The following is a 13,071-nucleotide window of genomic DNA, read 5'->3' as shown; positions in this document are numbered from 1 at the left end:
AGGAGAAGCACAGAATTTTTTTCAATAAAAACTTATGTTTGTGAAAACACATACACACAGATTTTCAAGCACAAAACTCAAAACTGTGATAAATACTATCAGTTCTTTTCTTTTCAGGATCCTCTTTGAAACAGCCACCTTCTAAGAAGGACAACAACCAGAAAGAAACCTCTTATTCTCTATCCCTTTTCAAACAGTTAAAAAACAACAAGGCTTGTCATCTCTGATCAACGTTAACTCTCATGAGACAGGACGACTTTCTCCCTGCCTGAACTGTTTTTTGCCTAATGGGGCCCACTCCTTCGCCCTCTGACAACCTACCTTCTCTCCTGAGTTCCATTTATAGTAGGGTTTTATTAATGGTTAAATCATTAGGAATGGGTCCTTCTTCCTCCCAAGGCTTATTTCCCCTGTTCAATAAATTAAGCCATGGGATCGGAGAAACTGTCCATTTCTGCTTTGTTTAAGCTCAGATTCTTCCTAGCCCACCAAATACTGCGCACTGCCAGGTGAGAGCCCGCCCGGCAGTCTGTGGTCACTTGTGATTTGTCTCGTATTTAGTTCTCCAAGTAAAGTGGGAGGCCCGTGGGAATTTTCCTAAGCCCCTGCTGGAAGTCTGAGATCTGGAGCAGAGATCCTTCGGTGGGGAGTCCCTGGGCCTTTGCTGATGGTGAGGGGCTGCCTTTCCCAATCCTCAGGCGAGAGCCCTTGGATAAGTGCTGTGAGTTTCTGAAATGTTTGACCTCTCTTTCACCTTGAAAGAAGGTTTGCAAACTCCATTCATCCACCATGCTTGTTGCGGCCACGCACATGACCTCACCGAACAATCAGAGCATTAATAGCCCACAGGTGTCAGAGTGACCTGTGCCCTTCACTCCTTAAAGCCTTTTCTCCCTCGTTTTTCGTCACCAGAGCCCTGCAGTAAACAGGTTTTTTTAAAAAGTAAAAACACAGAAGTGGTCATGTCACTGCCCTGCAGAACAGGCCTCAGTGGCTCCCCACTGCCCCCAGGGCCTGCACCAGCTGGCTCAGACTCACCAGGTTCTCCCAACTGGCATTTCTGCCCACCCAGGGCATTCCTTGCTCCAAGCCAGTTCAGGGAGGTGTCATGCTGACTCTAGGCCTTTATACACGCTCAGAATATTATTTTCCAATCTCTCTCTCCTCCCCTACCCATGAGCGGGCTAACTCCTACCCATCATTCAGGTCTCAGTTTAAATACAATTTTGGAAAAGTCTTTCCATAGCCCCTTAAACTGGATAAAGCATCCACAGCTGCCTTTGTCCCATCACAGCTGCACCCATCACCATGGAGGAATGGATTGCCATCACTTATTTTCTTGTCTGACTTTCCTTCTAGATGTTCAGTTCCATGAAGGGGGATAACTTGCCCACTAGTGTATCCACAGTGCCTACCTAATACATTTTCTGGCATGTAATGTAACCAAAATAAAACCAGGCATCTGGTTTCCACCTTTAAGACCATTTAAGCACATTTAAGCACAGAGCCTCCTCCAAAAGAAACATAAATTGATCACTGAAAGCGGTGTCAAAATGGAATGCAAATCTTCACCTACGATTAACATTGTAAAGTGACCTAAACATTCTTGATTCATTATCAGCCTGAAAGTCCTTCATCCTAGAGACTTCTTACCCCAAATGTCTCTTCATTCTTTCCCGAGAATCCGGTTATCCGATTGCCCCAGCCCTTCTTTTTTCTGTAATTTCAACTCAATTCACTGCTTTCAGCGCTCTCCGCCCATTTAGACCTCCACCAACCATCAGCGCCACAAATAGCTTGACGCCAAGACAACAAAGTCTCAGTCTTGCTTGGATGGCAGAGGAGGAGGGTAGGCACGTAGATCTATAAGCTTTTTTGGGTCTTCAGCTTGGAGTAATAGTAACAGTTCACATATTTATCGAGCATTTACTATGTGGGAAGCACTCTGCTGAACACTTTAATATGTTATCCTCACAACAGCCCTGGGAGTTTGGTACTGTTACTTTCCTGTACTTAATAGAACACTTACCCAAGGTGAAGCAGCTAGAAAGCAGGATTGCTGGGATCTGAAAGCAGAGTCTGCACTACAATGTCTCCACAGAAGGCACTCGGTAAACAGTTGAATTTATAGACAGGGTCCACCTGGGAAGCAGCTTGGAGGCTGGCAAGGCAAAGGGTGTTGAAGCAATTTCTCTGATGAATTCATTGCCAGCACACGTCAAAGCTTTATTTCAAAGCTGCTTAAAGAGGCTTCAAAAAGCCACTTCAAAAACTTGGAATAGGAAAAAATGTGGTTAGATAACATTGTTAGACTGGGTACAAGTGGTCTTTAAACTCTGACACAAGGCTAATTTAGTGAGGCAGGTAAATCTAATTTCCCACAAGGGGCTCTTAATCTCATTAAAGTTGATCAGAAAAAAATCACTCATATGTTTTATCAGAAATGCTTCTCAGAAGGGACCACTCATCACACCAGAGCAGACAGCCTTCCAGCTCAGGTTTGGGATCATTTTTGTTCACAGAACCAGCCCTCTCCAGAGTGGGGTTTCTCACCCTCAGCACTATTGACATTTGGGCCAGATAACTCTTTGGAGTGGGGGTTGTCCTGGGGCCTGTAGGCTGTTTAGCACATCCCTGGCCCTACCCACTAGATGTCAGTGGCACTCCCTCCTCCTGGTTTTAATAACCAAAAATGTCTCCACATATCGCCAAATGGCCCCTGGGGGGCAAAATACCATCCCTTTCATTGAGAACCACTGCTCTAGACCCTCAATTCTCAAAGTGTAGTCCATGGGCCAACAGCAACAGCAGCCCTTGAGAGGCTGCTAGAAATGTACAACCTCAGGCCCCATCCCAGGCCTCCTGAGTCAGAATCTGCAGTTTAACAGGATCACCAAGTACTTCCTCTGGACATTAAAGTCTGAGAAGTGCTCCTAGGCCAACGGTTCGCAACCTTGGCTGCACATCAGAGGCCTGGGAGCTTTAAAAAATACTGAGCCCACCCCCAGAGATGCTGATGTCATTGCTCTGGGGCAGCCTGGGCCTCGGAACTTTTAATAACTCACCAGATGATTCAAATGTGTAGCCAAGTTTGAGCTCCTGTTCTGGGGGGTTAAAAAAAACTCACCCCCTCCCCAACTTTAGGAGTGATTTACCACAGCTTCTAAATAAGACCCCACATCTCCAAGGCGATGCTTTTCTTTCCATGAACATCCTTCTTTTTTGACCTCTTATCACTTTTAAGGTGATAAAATTAAAGGCGTTTGATGATGGCTTCAAAAGGGAGGATTTGGCTATAACTAACTTTAAAAATAATGTTTGGGGGCTTCCCTGGTGGCGCAGTGGTTGAGAGTCCGCCTGCCGATGCAGGGGACACGGGTCCGTGCCCCGGTCCGGGAGGATCCCACATGCCGCGGAGCGGATGGGCCCGTGAGCCGTGGCCGCTGAGCCTGCGCGTCCGGAGCCTGTGCTCCGCAACGGGAGAGGCCACAACAGTGAGAGGCCCGCGTACCGCAAAAAAAAAAAAAAAATGGTTGGAATGATTTGGGGAAAAAAATGAAGGCATTGATTTAAGCTTGCCCAGATAGCTTTTAAAAGAAGAGCCGTCAAAATCATCCCTCAAAATCTTGCTAATTAAAAATCAATTCCATATGTGAAAAAAAACCCAAACATTAAATGGTGAACTCTATCAAGAAAACTGTTTTACACGAAGTGTACAATTGTATAAAGAGCCCATGCAAATTGGGAAGCAAAACATTAACACCTTAATAGATAAATAAAGGAAATGACCTCACAATTCACAGAAGTAGATGTATAATTAGTAGAGAAGCCATGAGAAAATATGCCTCACTAGTACTCAAAGGGGGATACTCAATGAAAAAAGAGTTAGCAATTTTTCTCTTGTAATATTCATGAAAATAAGTGGGAAAATGATCATGAAATGGACACTTGCTCATTCCCTCAACAGATATCGTCTTCTGTACAGCAGGCACTATGCCAGTCTAGATGATGAGGGTGTGGGGCTTAGTAAATGGAGAAAGAATCCAGCCATTGTGGATTTGTATGTCCTCCAACCCACTTAGGCCTTGATGTACGCCATCCTAAAGAAAACGTGTGGGAAAAGTTTTGTTCACTTATGATAGCAAAATTGATTAAGAACCTGTGTCCAACAATAGGATTATGATTAATTCAACTCTCATATATCCACCTGATGAAATAGTATGCACACTATCTGTGCTATAATGAATGATAAATGAAAAAGAATACAAACAGTAGAAAACTGGATAAATGATTCAGTAATCACGTAAATTTTGAAATGCTACATGCTATCATCCTCACACCCAATATACACAATATATATTTGTATATTTAAAGCTCTGAGGAGCTCTAAAACTAAGAAAATGGTTTATCTGTGCTTAACCCCGTATTCCTCAATTTATCTGACCATGGAAAGATTTTTTTCCCTCCCTTCCCTCCCTTTCTTTCAAAGGTGAAACTTGCTTTATCGTCTCTTGGAACTAGTATTTCTCAAACTAACAAAACCTTGACAATATATTACTGGCATACAGGGTAGTATTTAAGAGTTATGTAACAAAAAGAGCCATACATGGGTATATACGTACATAAAAAAATTCATGAAGCTGTTCACTTAAGATTTGTGCATTTTACTCTCTAAAAGTATTTTAAAAACTCTACTAAATTCTGACAAGGCAAAAATATCTTTTGAAATTAAAATTGGATGTTCATTAGAACAAGTACAAGAATGCCAAGTCAAATTATTTTTACATTACAGATACATTTCTATGTATCAGTTGTTCATGCAAGGTGCCTCTAATACCGTCAACATGTAAAGATTTATTGTAGGGGCTAAGAGCTCCAGACAGGCTTTTAATCCTGGACCAGCCATTAACTAGCCGTGTGACCTTGGACCTTCACCTTGGATTCAACCCCTCTGGATTTTAATTTCCTAATTTCTCTCTCTCTCTCTTTTTTTTTTTTTTTTTTTTTTGGCTGTGCTGCGCAGCTTGTGGGATCTTAGCTCCCTGGCCAGGGGCTGAACCCGGGCCCTCGGCAGTGAAAGCATGGAGTCCTAACCAGTGGACCGCCAGGGAATTCCTTAATTTCCTAATTTATAAAAGGAGGAGCAATAAGAAAACTCAAGTTCCATTCATCTTCGAAAACAGTTTTACTATTTTAGAGGATTATAAAGCTTTCATATCTGCCTGATGGTGTACCAACGGCCAGGTTTTTAATTTGAATACTGAGACTATGGACCACTGACTACCATAATAGTTACTGTAAAAATAAACAAACAAAATGTCAATCAGCTCTAAGGGGATCTCTGTGACAATGTGCTTTCCAGGATGTCTTATTAGAGAGAGACAGGGAGGCCTACATTTATTTCATATGTTAACTTTATGTCAAGAAATTGCTTTTCCTTTGGATGTCCTACGACCTCTGACTGCCAGAGACCGTGCCAGACAGTTCTAAGAGGACACTGGGTATTTCTGATGTAAGCGCCATTGTCCCTAGGTCTCAAATGCTCAAGCCTAAACAACACAAAAGGGTTTTGCCATCTTTGGAGCCTCTTGTTAAGACAGCAGTCTACTCGACTTGTTCATTACTTTGTCTACCTCTGTGCGTTATCGAGCTCTGCTTTACTAGGAAGTCTCGGGCCAGTGTTTCTCCAGTAAAATCTGTGGCCCCTTTAGAAACAGGGTGGTCTGTGCTCTGACAGATGGAGAAATTGACCACAAAACTAGCAGCCACCAGTGGTGGCTGGTCTGGGATTATACCCCTTATTCCACCAAGATCTCCCCAAACAAATTCAATGTTGTCTCACCTGCCGGACCCTGACTTGATATCCAAGGCAACAAACTCTCAATACAGTAGGATTAAAAAACCCCTTTTGAGCTTATTTTTAATGATTTGACCTGGACATGCAATTTGCCTTCTCCTTAAGGTCACTCAAATTCTCCTCACCCAGCACGTAACACTGTTGACTCTGGATTTTAGGTGCAGAATTTTACCCCAAAAATGTCCTGCTCTGTGTCTTTCTGCTCTTCCCTGCTTTTACTAGTTATTGGTAGAAACACTTCCGTTTTTATTTTAGCCACCAAAGGCTTCATGACACACAAAACCCAATTTGGGTGGATATTTTGCAGTTTAAGAAAAAAGTTTTTACTTAGAGCTTTGTTTCTTTTACTTTATGAGTGGCTGGTGGGGATAAAATAGCCTTGGGTTTGGAGTTAGCCAGGTGCAGTTTCACGCCGTGCACTTCCTGTGTCCCCGACCTTGGCGTGAAGGTGTGCTAGGAGCTCTAGGGGACTCCACAAATGCCCTCTAACAAACTCCAAAGCTTCAACCAGTTTGCTCTGGGTGCCTGGTCAGTCATTGCATATGGAACCAGATGGAACACGAGGCACGGCCTTTCTCTCGATTATGTGTGAGTGCCACTGTGTTTATGGCTCTGTGATTTAGCACCACGTAGGAGGAAGTAATCATTGCACCGCCCCCGAGTGTCTGGTTAAAGGACCAAATGCAGAGCAGTGTTGAGTGGACTCCATTTCCTAAATGATGTATGTGGGGCTGGGGCAAGTATGAGTAACACAGCTATAAATGGGTCGGGGCAAGGCGTAAACATCACATGCTCCTCAGCCTGGACCTAGAGTGACACATGGGAGATATCTGGTGTATCACCCTTGCACCAGCCAAGATGTGCCTTTCCCAATGTAAACTTTTTTGCTTTGGGTACAAAAGGGGTGTGCGGTAGCTGGAGAGTGACTTTTCCGCAGGGGGCCTCGCATTCGCCATCATTCTCACCAATGTCCCCGACAGGAGAACAGGACACAGGAGAATAGCTGACAGCTGTTGTCTAGGCAGCAAAGCAGTGTGGCCCGGGACACCGCCCAACACGCTTGCATTCCAACACCCCAACAAACAAGTGTGCTTTTACAGCAGGGGCAATTTTAGCTCTGGATCCCTTCCCATTGTTCCCATTTTTAAATTCGAGCCCTCACCCAGGTCTCTGAATTCCTGGATTCTGGTATTCCGGTAACATAAAGGCGTTCTGAGAACACCCGGAGTCCCACCAGGCCAAGGACGGAGACTCTGGTCCTCTCGGGGCCTTGCACTCCTGGAAGGACCATCTGTGACCTTGGCTATCAGCAGTGTCCTGTGTCCAGGGCTGCTGGGCCCTCTCAAATTCTCCTGGGATCCAGGAGGGAGAGGGGAAGCTGGGGGAGGGAAGGGTGGTCTGCAGAACCACAACTGCAGTGACTCCTCTGTTCCATCAGCTGCCTCCTGCCCAGTTCCTTCTACAAGGAAGACCAGGGCTCACTTTGTAGATTAAATGAGGTTACTGTGTAAAGTCAGTGGTTCCTCCATCCCCATATGAAGCACAGTTCCCCTGGGGCTAGTACTGCATAAAGAATTGTGCATTTGCTTTTCCTAAATAATATGGTGATCTCAGTGGCCATGGTGGTCTGGGAAAACTGCATCAAGGTTTCCTTATGTTTCCAAAACTGTCTTAAAGTCAGAGAGGTCCACAAGCTGAAGCCGGTCACGAGGGGCATCTTAGGGCTTTTAAACAGTCACTGGAGGGTCACTGCAAATGGCTCATCCTCTCTTTCTCAGTATAGCTATAATTCCACCGATGTGAGACAGATGCGTGGGGGTCAAAGTCCATAACAAGCCTGTCATAGAAATGGTTCCTATTTCTGGTTGCAGATGAGGCTTCACAGCCCGGACACTTCTTGGAGAGAAATGCCACCTCATAGAACAGGCTTCAGTGACAATTTACTATGACTCATCACCCCTTCCATGCCGCTCAGAGAAGCCCAAGGAATGTCTCGGTTCCAAGGGCAGCTTGTGCTGGGCCTCTCACCCAGCCAGACAGACGGGCCACATGTCACCCAGCACAGTGACCACAGCAGTAAAATGGCTTGGGCACACGCTGGCCATGATGGGGCTACGGCTGGGGCCGAGGACAGGTGTGACAGCACAGTGGGGATGCAGCGCAGCTCATCAACACTGCCGGTTTCCTGCATCTCCGGCCCCCCGCCCACGCCTGCTGCCTCACCAGCTCTCCGGTCCCACTTCTGTCCTGCGCTCACCCCTCCAGCGCCCCGCCGCACCAATCCCTAGGCTCCGGCTCTGTGTCAGGCGCCGCTGTGATAGGAAATGGTACACAAAAACGAATAGGGCGTGTTCATACCCTTCCTTCAGGAGGCCACGGCCTAGAGGCAGGACAGCTATGGCGGGAGAGAGGTGAGCGGGGAGAGAGGGCGCATGTAGGCAACTAATTACACCGCAGCCTATGATGTGGAGAGCCGTGGGGGGAGGGGAGGATTTCCGTCAAAAGTTATCAGGCAAGAGGGAGTGGCCTGAAGGCCTGAAGCACGTTACACAAGCAGTGAGTGTCCAACAAACTCGGTTCAGGGTTTGAGAGGGAGAAACAGACTGGCATGGCCGGGAGGGCGCCCTGGTGACGCCGGAAGCTGCTGGTCAACGAAGTACATTTCAGCCAGGAAATCCTGGGCTGGGAAGGAGATGGTATCTCGCTTCTTCCTGGTGAATGACCCGGACTAAAAGTTGAGTTTCTAAAAAAGAGAAGTAAATGCTAGAAAAAATACGTGAGCCAGTGCTGACGGCTGTTGGTAACATTTTCAGTTCTGCAGTCAATGATGCCCTCCTACCTTCCCCTCCGGTTCAAGAACCATCCAAACCTTCCCGTTAGCGGAGTGGAAGAAGCCCTACAGTCAGGACACATGAATTCAAATCCCAGCTTTTCTCTTAACCAGCTATGAGACTTTGGGCTACTCACTTGGCTCTTTGAACCTCTAGGTGTTTCATCTTAACAATGAGTATAATACAACCTGCATCACAGCAGTGCTATATAAATGTTAAGTAATGCAACAGGCTTTGTAATCTCTAAAGAAATACACAGGAAAGCAAAACTTTCTAAAAGACCTCTGCTGCAGAATTCCCCTCGGGGCTCAGTGGCCACAACTGGGTCACATGGCTGGCCCAAGCCATGAGAGAGACTGGGAAAGAGTATTTGCCTACCAGCCTTTGTAGTAGAGAAAAGCAAGGGAGAAGGGGATTGTGAATGGCTATGGAGAGAGCCAAGTCATAGTGACTGCCGCGGTGGGGGTGGGGGGATCCTTGTCTGTGGAGTTTTGTTTCTACAGCCATTGGTACTAAAAGAAGTAAGCATTCTACTTCTTAGAAAAGATTCAGCCCATCCACATAAGTAAAACATGCAAGAAAAGGCAGCAAAGAATAATGGAAAACAAATGGGTGAATAATGTTCAACCATCTCGGCACTGCAAGAGCCTTTAAAAGAAATGGCACCGTATCAATTAGCTATGGCTGCATAACCAACCATCGCCAAATGCAATGCCTTAAAACAAAAGCATTTATTACTCTGGCTCATGTGTTTGTGGCTTAGCTGGTCTAGGCTGGGCTCACTAGCGTATCGGTGTCAGCTGGGGGCTCTGCTCCACATGCTGCCCACCCTTCTCGGGGAACCCGCAGGCAAGCCTGGGCATACCCTACTTGTGGCAATGGCAGACGTGCAGCAGGGAAAACCAAAACACGTGATCCCTCTTGAGGCTCAGGCTGAGAACCGGCACACCATCACTTCTACCTCATTCTGTTGGCCGAAGCAAGTCACACAGCTAACCTCAGGCATGAGGAATCCTACCCTACTCATGATGGTAGGAAACTAAAAAGTTACATGGCAATGCGGGTGGCTCTAGGGAGGGGTGGAGGATGGGAGCCATGAATGCAAATTTACCAAGGCACCAAAGGTCTTGCAAGTCATAATCATAAGGTCGGCATTATAGTCTAATCCTTCAGAAGGAAGCCATCCTCCTTTAGTTTAGAATTACTCAGATCACTAGAGCCAGAGCTGATGGTCACACCTTCTACTCAGAGTTCACTTTACCTTCATGGAATCGAGAAATGAAGTTTTCAAGTGAAAATTAGGCCTTCAATTTTGACTTGTACCTATCATACTGATTTACAAGCTGTCCCTAAAAGTACCTCATGGAAACTCAACTAACGGTTCCTTCGCTTTTTCCTTTGCAGGCTTGATGTGAAGAATTGAAGAGTCAGAGAATGGATTCAAATGAAAATAGCTCACTGAAAAGTTTTATATATTTGTATGAAGATTATGTACCTCCCGAATGCCTAAGACTCTAGCAGAAACGTCCTGGTTGTACATTTATATCTCTTCCTTCTAGCTGGCTGCACTACTTACTTTATCTTCACGTTTGGCAGCTTGCAGAGCAAATGAGCTCAAGAATTCACCACTTGGAGGGTGTGGTTTTGAGGAGGGATATGATTCTATGGAGAAGGATATGGCAATATGCATAGCAATGATTTTGACTGAAAGTTCTCTGAGCTACTTCCCACACTATTTTGGTCAGTATTTGGAATGTATTTTAGTTCTTCATCTTCTAAATTATGTCAATACACTTTTTATGAGTTCAAATAAATATTTGAGTAAATGTAAAATGTGAATCTAGACTACATTAATTTTCATATCTTCAGATAGCTACATATTCCCCCACATGGATAGAAATGAGATGTAAGCGCCAACCAAATTCCACATTGCCTAAGAGGGGGCTTCTCATTCTGAATTACTGGGGACCACGGGTAAAGCTATGGCTGACTTATAATTGCAAATGAAGTTAAATAATGCCTGAGGAACCGGGCATCACTGACATTCCTCCTTCAGGGACAGCTTTTATGGTGAGTGCATTTTACTTCCATAGACACTCAGAAATTCCCTTTGGCCAGATGGAGCAGAGTCCATTATAAGGCGCAATAAAGTAAAGCTGAGAGATCAGAATGAAAGCGAGGGGCAGCTCATACCTTAGCTATCCAAAGAAAGATGAAATGTGTCTACTGGCGCTAAGATGGAGAGTCTCTATGAAACAATCACAAGCCAAGAAGAATTAGCCATGCCACGCTAGAGTCTGCTGATCTTCCCAGATGTCCCTGTGACTTCACAATATGAAGATTTGAGGGACCAGGTTCTCGAGATCACACCGTTTTAGAGACAAGCGTATCACCCACTTGGTAGGCAGACACCCCAACACCATGACTTTTTTCCTCACTTCACTGCCTGCCATTACAAAAAAAACGGATGCCCTTTCAAACATCCCAAGCACAAATTAGTCTTTAGCTTTTCTGTTTCGTAGAGATAGGTTTCCAAAAGCAGGGCTATTATTGCACACATGTGACTGGCTGCCGATTAAGGCGGTGCCTGATGAGCTTAGGTTTTGTGAAGGGACGCCCACCTGGTCGTGGGTCCCAGGCACCTCGCTGGGCTGTGGCTTAGCCTGATGATCTAAATCTAATGTAGACATACGGGGCGGGGAGTATCAAGCAGAACAAAATATACCAGATCATCATCTGTCAACAGAACAGATCCTAAGTAATACGGTGCCGTGTTGCCTCAGGCCATTCCACTCCTTCCTAATTAGGGTAGTTGGGTAGGGTTACAAAATTTGCCCCAGTGTTCCTTTTGTTTATATATAAATGATCCATGTTCAGTTTCAAAATTAAATTCTGGTTTCATGTTATAAAAACCGTCTTCATATTTTAACGCAGTCTGTCTCCCAAGTCAAATTTGCAGCATAAAGACCAGAGTCATTAGACAAATTCAATGTATTTTTAAAAAGTTTTTCACTTAATATGTACTTTATTTTGTTAAGACTCAAATTCACTCTGTGGGATTTAGCAAGTTCCATAGCCTGTCAGTCATTGGACAGTACATATAATCTAGGGAAAGACAGATTTTATTTTCAATGAAGTTAGAATTTTAAAAATTCACACGTCATGCTAAATGCCTCTTTAAAAACTCACATATCACACTGAGGCAGTGTGATTATTTATCTTACAGGCTTGTAAACAACTGATTATTATGCAGCTTTTCCGTGGGGGCGGAACAAGGTACAAGTAGTTGAAGTTTTGTTAGGAGAGAGAGACAAAAAACTAGAAACAACACCGGTTTGAGTAATTAAAAGCAAGCACAGGTACAATGGCGTTTTTAGCGCGCCTGCTATAAAAGGTCCAACTATCAGCGACTCTGCTGATAGGTGAGGATGTTTGAGGGCAAACTACAGCCCCTCCACCCACCTCAGCTGGCTGCCCACCTCGAGCAGGCTCCATAGGGAGTGCTGGGGGGAGCACGGCACTGTCACCTAGAACATCCCCTTGCGTCTCTCCCCTCCCTGGGACGGGATTTTGTGTTCTGTGCTTGAGGCCCGAGTGAAAGGAGAAGGCCCACAGGGTCCAGGACTGCGCGGGACACTTGAAAAGCTTCTCCCTCTGGAGCAGAAGCCATCTGGAACAAGCAAGGCTCTCCAGAATCGTGTCAACCACTCACTTTTTAAGGTCTTTACATTTCCAGAGCACAGATTGGAGGGTAATTAGCTTTGCTTCCAAGGTTACTTCCTGAGTAGCTGAATGACACAGTAGAATGTTTAAAGTGAGGCCCAGGGCAAGGGGGATGATAATTACCCAAATGTATCGCTCATTTTGAACTAGAGCAGTTAGAGGATTTACACAAAGCCTCCTGTTATGATTAGGTCCGTAGAAGGAGTGGGATGTGACACTCCCTCTCCTACACTCTTGGGCTGACCTAGAATTAGGGTCCCCTCTCCGAGATAAGACGTGGAAAGGTTCAAGGGGAATGAAAACAGCTCATTTGGATTCAAAGACCACAGGTTGATCAATTAAAACTTCCCTTCGAAGGCAATGTGGCATTCTCCCATTGCTTTGCAGTCTCTAGCTTAAAATAGAAACTGCATTTAACTTGGTAATTGATGCTCCCTTGGGATTTCAACCTGCTGTTGAATAGATGCATCAGTGGGCCCACAGCTAGTTCCTTGCCTCACACACCATCGGTGAAGTTTCTGTGCTTCTCCAAAGGAGATGATAAACTGTCCTAACATTCAGACGTGATCGTGTATTCGGTCAACAAGCCACGCACAGTGCTACCATTCAGGGTAACACTACCTGCCAGCATGTTGCTGGGCGAAGAAAACCCTTAGAGCT

The 13,071-nt window shown here is 45.2% G+C and overlaps 1 protein-coding gene across 2 annotated transcripts in view; it reads left to right on the top strand.

The window, feature by feature from the left end:
- SMPX (small muscle protein X-linked) overlaps positions 1 to 10,521 on the top strand; it is a 50,264-nt gene extending 39,743 nt beyond the window's left edge. Inside the window, exon 5 of one of the 2 annotated variants that reach the window (XM_007126584.3) lies at positions 10,093 to 10,521. The gene's annotated coding sequence lies outside the window, so the exon portion shown is untranslated. Of the gene's footprint in view, positions 1 to 117; positions 6,180 to 10,092 lie in introns of those variants that run through there. The other variant, XM_028482211.2, reaches the window with a different exon arrangement.
- The last annotated feature ends 2,550 nt before the right edge of the window (positions 10,522 to 13,071 follow it).

Source organism: Physeter macrocephalus, chromosome 21, assembly GCF_002837175.3.
Source record: "Physeter macrocephalus isolate SW-GA chromosome 21, ASM283717v5, whole genome shotgun sequence".
Taxonomy (NCBI): domain Eukaryota; kingdom Metazoa; phylum Chordata; class Mammalia; order Artiodactyla; family Physeteridae; genus Physeter; species Physeter macrocephalus.
Note: the sequence above shows the minus strand (reverse complement) of the source record. Positions and strands in the feature narration are given on the sequence as shown.